At 36.7% G+C, this 12781-nt stretch overlaps 1 protein-coding gene across 23 annotated transcripts in view; it reads right to left on the bottom strand.

Annotated features, from left to right (window-relative positions):
* Positions 1 to 12781, bottom strand: part of LOC120533808 (protein-methionine sulfoxide oxidase mical3a-like) — a 457937-nt gene that overhangs the window by 306134 nt on the left and 139022 nt on the right. For 22 of the 23 annotated variants that reach the window (XM_039760805.1, XM_039760806.1, XM_039760797.1 and 19 more), the window contains one exon: positions 5404 to 5474. The exons of the other annotated variant lie outside the window; for it this stretch is intronic. The gene's annotated coding sequence lies outside the window, so the exon portion shown is untranslated. The remainder of the gene's footprint in view (positions 1 to 5403; positions 5475 to 12781) is intronic. 23 annotated transcript variants of the gene reach the window in all.

Raw genomic sequence — 12781 nt, 5'->3', positions numbered from 1 at the left:
AGGATTAGAGAGAATAGAAATTGAGAGGGCCCAAATGCGTGGATTCACTGCTGTTTCAATGCTGGTCTGTTTTGCTTCTCATACCTTTCTTTCATGTAGTTGTCTACAGTAGTAAATAGGAAGTGTCACATTGACTCTTAACTTTGAAGATGCTTAAAATTCAAAAGACTGTATTAAACTTTAATTACATTATCAGCATGTGTGCTATACTCCCTTCCTTAGCTTTTCCTAATCAACTGCACTACAAGTGCTCATGTTGTTAAAACCAGGTATTGGAAATGTTTGAGAATGCAGTCCATAAAGAGATACTGATATGAGCGATTTGGATGGAAAATTACAGAGGTCCTCTGGTAATAATTACTTTACCCCACCTCCTGCTGTAAAACTAATCCCATCCAAAATACGGCTTAAGACTAAATATTTCTCCAGAATTGTGACACATGGGATAACATCACCTAATTGATTTTCAAAGATGGGGTGATGGCAGGAAAACTCATACAGAATATTTTTTGCTAGGACTGTGCAACAAGTCAAACTGAATTATAATTATTATAATAACTGGCAATCATAGTGACAATCTACAGCACCATATTCAGAATTCAGCAAACTGGCTATGAGCGTGCTTTCTCTCCCTGTTACTCAGGTCAATGTTGGGCATGCCTCATATAGGATGTATCACCTTTGAACCATAATTTCAAGGAAATTTCATTTATTCCTCTAAAAAAGCAGTTTGGCAAACATTGCTTTTTCAGTCACAAAAAATATAAAAAGTTAATGTGTGGTTAGTAGGCTATAAACACACTTATTTTAACTTACTGCCTTTTTGTATAATAATGATGCTTAATATTTTCTGTGCAATTGACAATGAAGTTTGACTACGGTATAAAAGCAGTGATTGTTGGATATTAGGCTACTAAAATTCTGCTTGTCCAAGATAATTTGTGTGACACATTTCTGATGCATGCAATAAATTAATTTTTCTTGGTTTTATGTTTCTACTGTGATTTTCAAGCTGTAGCCACACTAAGACATATGCAGCAAGCTAAGACATGTAGGATACCACATTCAGCTACAGTCTATCTTTTGCATTTATTAATGATTTATTTTTGTTTGATTATGCAGGAATGCTAGCCTGTTATAGTTTTTAGACTGGAATCCTTATGCTTAAAAGCCTTTGATTGTGTTATTCATTTTTATTTGTCCATATTACAATATCTTTTTTTTTTTTTTAAGATAGATTACTGTAATTAAACCTGCTTAATAAATGTTTATGATTTAACACAAGATTAATAATGTAGGTTTTCCCCTATAACCAATGTAGCTAATCATCAGATGTAAAGAATATTATTAGCCATTCGTTTATTTCGTTCAAACAGGTTACTAACTAGAGGAGGAGGGTTAAATGCTGAAGGATGTATATAAAAATACCATTTTTGTTTACAACAAAACATAATTAAAATGGAATTGTTTCTAATCCTTAGTTAAAACTCTAAACTTTAACCCTTTGTTACTTGGGTGGGGTGTTGCACACCCCAGTTGCCAAAGATATACATATTTCTCATAGATGGCACAATGTGGGGTTTTGATGCCTTTAGTAGCTGCAAGTTGACTAACGTATTGCGCATGCATGAGTGCGCTTCAGTCGGAGGTGGACCCTTGAGCTGATAACGTTGTATCACGTCATTCTCGGTGTTTAGCACCCCACCAGAGTAATCCCACAGAGTATCTTTGGTATTTCACACCCCACCCAAGCATTGGTGAACGACATTTTTACGGTAAGCTTTTGTTGCTGGGTTCTGTTTCTAGCTTATTTGCTTATGACGAAATTCCACCGTTTACAGATGAGTTACGAGGAAGCCCAGGATAGGCTTGTCAGACATTTGGACCTTGTTCAAGAACAACTTTGCAGAAGACAGGCCAGAAGTTCTCATCTCAGCAAAGAAGCACAAAAGAACAACTGAAGAAAGTTCTGCTGCGAACCCACCACCAGCAGAGAAACCAAAACAGGCAAGGTGTGAGGAATGCCCAAGGAGTAAAGACAGAAAAACAAGGATTTCAGTGCCAGTCCTGCAGTAAATACATATGCATGGAACATTTGGTTCCAACCTACAATCAGTGCACCACAATTTCCCAACAAACACATGAATAGTGGAACTTTCCATGAAGTTGTGAACTGTGACCACTTTTGAAACGGACAGAATGAGTGTATACGTTATAAAGACATGAAACTTTTTTTTTATACCCACCTGTAATTATTGAAAAGGAAAATTTTAGACAGTGATTTTGTAAACATGAAAAGCCACAGAATGCTACATGTCCTAGTAAAGATTAATTAAATTGCATTTAAAATATTTCTTACTATCATTGCTCCATAAATAACAATGGGGTGCAATACACCCCAGCTGAGCACTTATGAGAGTTCACAAAACCAGAGTAACAAAGTGTTAACTTAAGAAAACAGATTAGAATTTTTTTTCTTTTTCTGTATATAAAGACTCTCACTACTAGCACACTTCTGAAACTGGGTGTAAATCACAGTAGGAGTTTACAATTTATACTATTTACAAAAAAATATACCGGTAGTAGTTAATTTTTTATTTTATGTGCCTATTTAACTGAATTTTATTGCTACTTTTATCCTAACATTTTAACTGAAAAAATGAAAAAGATGCTTCATGCCAGGTGTTTTAAAATAAAAAAAAAGAAAACTTTTTACTTGTAACTACAACGAAGCTGTTGAGCATTTGCTACTGCATTAGTCAACAGTTAGCCCAAGCAGTGCAGTGCAGTGCAGTGATAATGCAGTTATCCGTATGGTGTGCCATTGGGCCATTAGTGAGAACAAAATAACACTGACACCACTGGGTGCTGTGTCAGTGATGGTAGTACATGAAAATTGTATATTATTACTAAAAGCATCAAGATCACAAAAAGTCATTAACACATTTTACAATTATTAATGGAAACAATACAATACAGAACTGTCCTAGATTACACTGTATAGTATCATGACCCCTTTTCATATATTTATGTTCCTTGTGAATCCCACCATTAAGTTAAACCACATTAATTTAATTGAAGTCATGTTCCTTAACATTTTAAACATTTACAAATGAAAAAAGTCAAAATAGGACTATTCCACAAATGCAGAACTATGGCAGCCATGATTAACTGATGTAAGCAACTATTTGCTTAAAAATTTAAATCAAACTGTACTTTCTTAATCGACTAATTGCCTCTGTCACTCCCCCACATTATGTGCCAGCATGCCACAATTCTCTGTAGTATTTTTGAGTAGGCAAATCATGACAGCAGCTGCACCACATTCAGGAAGAAGGAACCTCTGGTTCCCTCAGGTGAAATGCTCCTCTGTGTCAGAACATCTCGGCTGGAAAATCTGAGAAAATGGTTGTTCATTGAATAAAAAACACGGTGCTCCACAAAAACACTAACTCAATACATGAACGCCTGATGAGAAAGTACTCTTGAAGTATTAGAATAAGATAAGACAAGAATATCATAAGTAAGCTGCTTACACTTAGCTGTTCAACAACAGTTTTTTGTTTTGTGTTGCGAAGCTAGTTAACTTGAGAAATTCAAGCTAGTAATGAACATTGGGATGAAACCTAGGGCCACAGTATTTCTACGGGCTGAACAGATAAATTGCCATCTAAATGCACTTGTCACTTACCACCATTACCACTCATGAATGCATGCAAGTAAAAGTATTTCAGCACAGAGGCTACTTAAATAGTAAATATGATAGACTAGTATAATACATGTGCATGCTAGCTTTATTTCAGACAGAGTTGCATTTTTACCCTTTATCGGATATTTGTGCCAGGGCTAGCATCTTGCAGCTCTTTAGTTGTTGCTTTGTGGATCTAATGCAGAATAACTTATTAGTGGTTGTCAAAATTTAGCATCAATGACATCCAATATAAACATTCTGTAAGTTAACTTTCTAAAATAATTTTTAGGTATTTTCTCCAAAATAACCTATAAGTCTGACTCAAGAACATTTGGTTTTTTTTTTTTAATCTAGTGCAGTTAACAAGATGATCCAAAATGAAAAAACTGTTTGCAACACAGCAACACATTGCTGTCCCCCAGCTAGGGGACTGCTCCTAGGAAGTTGGCTTTTTTTGAAAAGAAACACAGCTTCTACTGCAGTTCGGTCAAATGCACAGACAATGCAGCTCAGCAATTTCCTGTTTTTAAAAATAAAAAGATAAGCACTTCTTAATTAAAATGGTTCTGGGCTCTTTCTACATTCTCCCAAGTCACTGCAATTAGCCTGATGAGTATTCCACCACCCTTGTCTCCAGAAAGGATGCCTTGGACATGCAAAGTACAAGTTACACTGAAGGCTGCTTATGATGTGGTCTGCTGTGTTTTTCTTCCATTTTTTCACTTTGCCTCCTATATCTAAAATAAAGAGTAATGTTTTTAAGTAGAAGAAATGTGCTGAGTGAACTCGTGTGTGTGTTGCACAAAACCTTTTGCACAGGATTTTGATAGCTTATTAATACCAATTTTATTTTTATTTTTATGTTCACTGTGTAGTCTTTAACTCTTCAGAACAAAGAGTGAAACCAAAATCAGAACTGGCTGTAAAAGTAAAAAAATATATAATACAATCAATCTTCTTTTCAAGGGATCAATTGTTTGTCAATTGCAACATGATTTCAGTTGGTAATATTTATACTTTACAAACATTATGAAGTCACAGCTTTTCATGTCTATGAATAACATTTATCTCAATTTAAGATAGGCTTTTATAAAATAAATGTGAAATGAGTCTCTGTGGTTTCATTGTAATACTGATGTCTAAAATAACTCACACCTAATTACTTGATTGCTGATGACAATATATCAATAATATTTTTTACTTTTAGCTTTTTGGACTTAAATATTTTATTGTTAACTGTGCTGTCTTATTTGTTTTCTTACTGCGAGTTATTTAGGTTGTGTTTTTTCATATCCTGATGTTTTCAAGCTTTTAAATATAAAGTCATTCAATACTTAAATACTACACACATTCATTAGTCTTTAGTTTAACCAATTAATCCCTAAAATAGGCTATAGATAAAATGTTTACAAAATAATTGTTTATTATAATATTTACAAAAATATTACTTACAAAATTCCTATCATGTTTATCATTTTGGCAACAACTACATTCAGATACACATAAAAATAATTTTCTTCAGACATAGGTGTACATGATATACAGACAAACATACAGAATACACAGCTATTCACAGGACATTCTGCAGAAATTTATTCTATAATCATACATAAGGTTTTTTTTTATTTTAAGTGTAAAATACCTTTATACAATACATGTGTCATTATAATCACCATAGTAAAAAGGACATTCTTTATTTATTTCTTTCCTACCTTCTGCTCCTCTTCCATCAAGGTGGTTTTCTTTATCTGGCATAACTATACAACTATGACAAAACAGGTACCTGGAAGTAAAAATGAGTAAATGATCTTAAACAGGAACTTAAAGTGAGGTACTAATTTTTTTTTTTAATAGCCGAGGACGGTATTTTAATATGCAAAATGTACAGTTATACAGAGTAAATAAAAAAAACTAACTCTGCATGATAACAAATCTAAAATGATTGACTGACAGACTGTTTCCTAGAAAGCACAAGTTAAAAACTCAACATTACTTAAAAATTCATAGACACTAATGAAGTTTACTTTTAAGAATCACCTTTCCATAAGCATAAGTGTAGAATTATGCATGCTGCAGTGCATATTAATAAAACACAACTGAAGAAACAACATAAGACCAACCAGTCTATCAAACATGTAGTAGATCTTTTCTGTAAATTTCACTTTGCACGCATTGTTCAGGATTGTCATTTTCCTGTTAGATTGCTATTTTCATCAAGTTAGGCCTCTGATTTCTGGAGCTGAACTCTGAAGGGCATGAGTCATTGTCAGTGACATAACCAAACAACATTTACCTTTACAAACAGAAACAAGTTTTGACTGAAAGCTTTACCAAAATGTTGAACCATTCTGTTTCCTATGTGTGCCTCACATTTAACTATTAATAATACCTTAACCAAAAATACATGGGTTTTGCAGTTTTGGGCATACTACTGAACAACAGACATGTGGATTATGCAGCACAATTACCATAAGACTTTTTTTTTTCCCCATGAATATTGTTCATATCACTTGCCAATGTACTGCATTGATTACTATTGGATTATATAAGATCAAACCTTTTTCTCTCCATTCTGTATGAAAACATTTTGACTATAACTACAAAGTACTTGGGGTAAGTAACATAAAAACATATTCTTGAGTGGAGTATTTCTTTAGGCTCTTCTTGTCACATTTTCACTCTCTGAAAACTAATGTCTCCATCTAAGACTCTGGGTTTAACTACCTGCCAAATAAAGGGAAGCCCCATTGGTCTTGACACAGAATTCATGACTGAAGTATAATGTTTTTATAGCATATTTTTGCAATTACAGCTACTGAGGTTATTCAGATTGTTTTAAGTAACTGTGGCATAGTGTAGCAACATTCTAATTCTGCTACCATTCTAAGTATCTTGTTGATGTACCTGGTATAACAGAACATTTGATAAAGAATTGTATGTTGCTGCCACATTATGGACAAATTGGTAGATCATTTTAGCAATCAGCTGACATCACCATCTACCACATGGTTCACAACAGAGCACCCCTAGTACGGCTTGGCAACTAAGCTGAATGATGACAGTTTGAGCCTTTAAAATTGTAAACAGGTAGGTCCCATGTTACAGACATCCAACCTACGACTTACGAATGGGGCCGCAGCTGCGACACATGCTCCTCAGTAACAATCGCTCCGTCATCTTCGGCCTGGGGACGCTGCAAGTGGTGGCTGGACGGAGGGTGGAGGGGGGCAATTTCGCTGTTCGCACAGTGTAGTGTCCCTCAGGTGGCTACTGGCGGCAAGCAGTGACCCATGGTCCATAGTCACCGGGGCCACAGCTATTGCTCATGTGCAGGATGGAGGCTTGATGGCGCGGTTCGCTGTCTGTCAACCACGCCACCACAGCTACTGCTCCTGACTAGACACAGGCTGGATGGAGCAGAGGAGGGTGTTTCACTGCCCGTCCACCACACACAGCTGCCCGAGAATGCAAGCGGTGACCTGATTGAGTCTGAACGGGGCAGCGGGGTAGTAGTGCCTCGGGTGGCTGCCTGTTGAATGGGGAGGGTGGTGGGCGATTCACTACCCGCCTTGGGCAGCACTGTGTTCGTTCTTGGTGGGCAGATGCTGCAAGCAGCATACTGTAGTGGAGTTGACTGTGTGGTGGGCAGGTGGTGAAATGCCCCTCGCCACCCCCATTCATTCTCAATAGCAAGCCTGCTTGTACTGTTACGCACATAACAGGAAGTTGTCTCTTGTCAGTACATCAGACGTGTTGACGAATGGTGCCTTCCTGCTGTGATAGCGTGTACAGTGCTGTGCAGTAGAGCTCATTTTAAACTTTTGTCTTCACACCCTTCAACAATGTCTCTGAAACACAAATCTGATGCAAGTGCAGGTGATGCAGTAAAGAAGAGAAAAACCATCACCATTGAAAATAAAGTAGAAATAATAAAAAGGTCAGAGAGATGTGAAACTCCATTATTCATTGGCAGAGGACTTGTTTACAGTCGGTCAACAATAGCATTTATTAAAATAATGTACCTATTCCGACTTGCATACAAATTCAAGTTAAGTACAAACCTACAGTCTCTATCTCGTACGTAACACAGGGACGGCCTGTATATGTATTTTTCTGTAATTATTTCATGAGGATATTGTGTTTTTTGTCAAGTTTGCATGTTGGGTTTTTATTACGCATAACAGTGCAAGTATAAACCATCATCTATAATAGTTTACAGCATATACTGAACCTGTAATTGCAGAAGTTCTTAATATGAATGCAGCCTTGTTCATGGTTATCAAACAGTTTCCAAGTGTCACCTATGTAACAACTTCCCCTCCATAAGGAAGAAAGATTTGAACACCTCATCTTACACTGTAACCCAGTGAACAATAGGTCTCTCTAATTAGAGGAAACTGCCAAAACATGGAGATATGTTAGCAGAGGAGTACAGTTCACTCTTCAAAACACTTTACTTCAGGAAAAAACTTTAAAAGAGGTTTGAGGAAAAACATGTAAGCAGCCTGTTTCAAATCAATAGTGTAAAACAGTATTCAAGAAAAATGTGCTGAAGTTACCAGGAATAAACATTAGGTCAGATAATATATACACAATATATATGGAAATCCATTCTCCACTGTTTTCAACAGATAACAAGAAAGTGAAGTAGCTAGAAACAACATAAAGCACTGTCACATAGCTGCCAAAAAATTACAGGTGGATATTGAAAGGAAAGCAAGATTGTTCCATATACATCTTTGATGATAGCAATAGAAGTGACATGTGTTTGTCAGAGTAAAAACAAAGCATTGAGCAACAACCCTTGCTTGCTTTGAAAAAGGACAAACAAAGTCCAACTGAACACAATGAAGATATACAGAACTCTAAATTTTTATATCTTCAGAACCTTTCAGCCAGGAGTTCTCTATACCAGACCATAATTATCAAGGAAAAAAAAAAATCTTAAAAAGGAAGGAGTACAAAGGGCTGCTGGACAGCATAATAATCAGTGATATATTTAAGTAGTTACATTATTTTCAGAACTAGCACCATATACAACATAGTACAAGAAAGCATTATCCTTATATATAATTTGATACTATCCGTATGTATGGTGTTCGCGTCAATACCTCGACTCAATACAAGTAAGAACCATGCAACAGGACTCTGCCTCTGTAGTTAGAACATAACATGGCATGACATGGTATGTCGAAATCTATCTTTGGGCAGTTCGGTTTTGGCATCCGTCCTTCTGACATCTATTGGCAAACTGAGTAATGACAACTGGGTATTAACAACGGTCATTGTTTAAATTTTAGCCGATCTCAGATCTCAAATGATTACGCCAACATAATTATTACTCCGACTCGGATTACAGTCGTAAAATACGGTTTGTTTTGAAAATTTGTTTGCCGGAAAAAATCAAATGAGGTGCGCTGAAGAGATGAATTCACGTCTCGCAGCCCCGTTTACACAGGAAGCTCTTTATTACATCGACTGAAAAGGTCTATTTTAAGCACAAGTCAGTGCTATGATAACAAAATCATTTCCAAGGACTTAAAAAAAACAAATAATTCTTTGCAGAGAAAGTATGGATTTCAGAAAAGTAGAATTTGTAGCCTGATTCGATCGGGCTCCCAGTCACTAGTACTATATAATCGAATACAATTTAAGAACACAAAAGAAAAACTTGCAACATTTACACTATTAGCATTGACATTATGTATAAGAAACAAAACAGTTAAACTTTCTAAAACAAACGGTTTAAAAATACTTTATAAGAAAAACAACCACATACATAAGGCATAATCTTAAACAACAGAAGAGAAATAGTAAAAACAACATTCTTGTCATCGAGGACAGGTCATGCACAGTTATATGTGCTGTCACACTTGACTATAAATGGCAATCAAGTAATTTACAGATTTTTTTTCAAAGAGGCAATACTATTAAAAGAAAAGAAAAAAAAAAAAACCCAAATATTACACTTGGTATTCCACACTTTCTACAGCTCACTTTTGTGTACACAGTTTACCAAAATGCCCACTGTATGAGCGAACTCCATTGAATTCACTTCACCTTGAGTTTGGAAATGTTTGCGAACTTTGCTGAACTCCATGAGCTACATTGAAGTCAATAGGGAAGGAGGAACTAAACTGGTTTTGAGTGGTTTGAATGGTGCAATGGAGTTTTAAGTGTCCCAGAGGGCCAGGGGAAAGTTTGGATGCAATTATCTGTCCAACTGAGTTGGCAAAGATGTGATCTGAGCTTAGAGACAGCAGTGCAAACCACTGCATCACCATGCCTCACACAACAAAAGACGTAGATGCAACGAAAACCACAAACAAAATAAAACAGCCACTAAGTAGCAACAAGTGAATAAAATGTACATTATTGTGCGTACAGAGTCCAATCCAATCTTGGGGCACACGATGCAGTAGAAAGAGACTTGCTAGTTCCCTTTTTTTTTTTTTGTTTCTTCGCAATCTCCTCTTCCATCACAATAAAAGACATACCTTGTAAACAGTAATAAATCTTTTATTTTTATTATTTCACAGCTGTCCTGTGTTTTCTGATGAGGGAGGGGATGGGCTCCTTTAAGTCTTGTTTTGATTTGTGCTGGCCACATGACTAATTTGGATTAGCACATGGTGTGGGTTAAGCAAATCTTAGTAGCTGAAACTGAATTTTATTTCCTCTTGAGCTTACAACCCAGCTATGGCCATGTCGGCAAAGATCTTACAGTAGACGTGAATGTTGCACGTATGGCTGCAACAGCTCTATGTTGTAACACTGGCACTGCAACCCATCATAGGCAATTGGAAAAAAAATATTCGCCCTCTGTGTATCAGCTTTTGAAATAGCTAGAGACAGATAAACTAAATAAAAAGGGTATTCAAAAGTTTAATACTTTATTCAATATATTGAATACTGTAAAACACTCCATTCCATAGTATAGGGAGAATCTGGCATTTGGCCAAGTCACATCCAAGGATAGAGTTATCTGTGAGTTTCTAAGAATAAACAAAATTACATGAAAGAACTTCCCCTGTCATTAATTAACTAAAAAAGCTAGAATGACGGAAAAACTGCCTTTGGAAAGCTTTGTTTAATGTAATGTCTTGTTAATGCAACTACTGGACTGGACTGGACTGGACAAGATTGGTCAGTATATGAAGGAGGGTTAAGAAAATGGTTGGGTGCTTAACTGAACGAGAACTCATTTAGCTTTACTATATCTACAGTTGAGCTTGAAAGTTTGTGAACCCTTTAGAATTTTGTTTCTGCATAAATATGACCTAAAACATCATCAGATTTTCACTCAAGTCCTAAAAGTAGATAAAGAGAAACCAGTTAAACAAATGAGACAAAAATATTATACTTGGTCATTTATTTATTAAGGAAAATGATCGAATATTACATATTTGTAAGTGGCAAAAGTATGTGAACCTTTGCTTTCAGTGTCTGGTGTGACCCCTCTTTGCAGCAATAACTGCAACTAAACATTCCCGGTAACTTTTGATCATTCCTGCACACCTGCTTGGAGGAATTTTAGCGCATTCCTCTGTACAGAACAGCTTCAACTCTGGGATGTTGGTGGGTTTCCTCACATTAATGGCTCGCTTCAGGTCCTTCCACAATATTTCCATTGGATTAATGTCAGGACTTTGACTTGGCCATTGCAAAACATTAACTTTATTCTTCTTTAACTGTTCTTTGGTAGAACGACTTGCGTGCTTAGGGTCGTTGTCTTTTTGCATGACCCACATTCTCTTGAGATTCAGTTCATGGACAGATGTCCTGACATTTTTCTTTAGAATTCTCCGATATAATTCAGAATTCATTGTTCCATCAATGAAGGTAAGCCGTCCTGGCCCAGATGCAGCAAAACAGGCCCAAACCATGATACTACCACCACCATGTTTCACAGATGGGATAAGGTTCTTATGCTGGAATGCAGTGTTTTCCTTTCTCCAAATATAACATTTAAACCAAAAAGTTCTATTTTGGTCTCATCCGTCCACAAAACATTCTTCCAATAGCCTTCTGGTTTGTCCACGTGATCTTTAGCAAACTGCAGACGAGCAGCAATGTTTTTTTTGGAGAGCAGTGGCTTTCTCCTTGCCACCCTGCCATGCACACCATTGTTGTTCAGTGTTCTCCCGATGGTGGACTCATGAACATGAACATGAGCCAATGCGAGAGAGGCCTTCAGTTGCTTAGAAGTTACCCTGGGGTCCTTTCTGACCTCGGCGACTATTACACGCCTTGCTCTTGGAGTGATCTTTGTTGGTTGAAGACTTCTGGGGAGGGTAACAATGGTCTTGAATTTCCTCCATTTGTACACAATCTGTCTGACTGTGGATTGGTGGAGTCCAAACTCTTTAGAGATGGTTGTGTAACCTTTTCCAGCCTGATGAGCATCAGCAACTCTTTTTCTGAGGTCCTCAGAAATCTCCTTTGTTCGTGCCATGATACACTTCCATAAACAAGTGTAGTGAAGAGGAGACTTTGATAGATCCCTGTTCGTTAAATAACACAGGGTGCCCACTGACACCTGATTGTCGTCACATTGATTGAAAACACCTGACTCGAATTTCACCTTCAAACTAACTGCTAATCCTAGAGGTTCATATACTTTTGCCACTCACAAATATGTAATATTCGATCATTTTCCTCAATAAATGACCAAGTATAATATTTTTGTCTCATTGGTTTAACTGGTTTCTCTTTATCTACTTTTAGGACTTGAGTGAAAATCTGATGATGTTTTAGGTCAAATTTATGCAGAAATATAGAAAATTCTAAAGGGTTCATAAACGTTCAAGTACAACTGTATGTAATGCTGTCTAGGTTTCTCAGCAACCAGCCACAACTGCTGATAGTTGACACTAGAATTACCAGAGCCTACGAAAAAACTCGTAATTCCGTCCCACCTTAAATTGCTTCTTAAATCCCTTCACACCTCTCCGCCAGCGTTCTTTGTCTTCTAAATGTGCTGATAAAGAGAAGCTAGGAGCAGCCGGCTATTCCATCCCCCCACCAATTTAGAACGTGCACGAACTTCTCCCAGCTCATGCCTTGATTGAGTATCTGGGAGTGAAGTGG

Source organism: Polypterus senegalus, chromosome 8 (assembly GCF_016835505.1).
Source record: "Polypterus senegalus isolate Bchr_013 chromosome 8, ASM1683550v1, whole genome shotgun sequence".
NCBI classification, from domain to species: domain Eukaryota; kingdom Metazoa; phylum Chordata; class Cladistia; order Polypteriformes; family Polypteridae; genus Polypterus; species Polypterus senegalus.
Note: the sequence above shows the minus strand (reverse complement) of the source record. Positions and strands in the feature narration are given on the sequence as shown.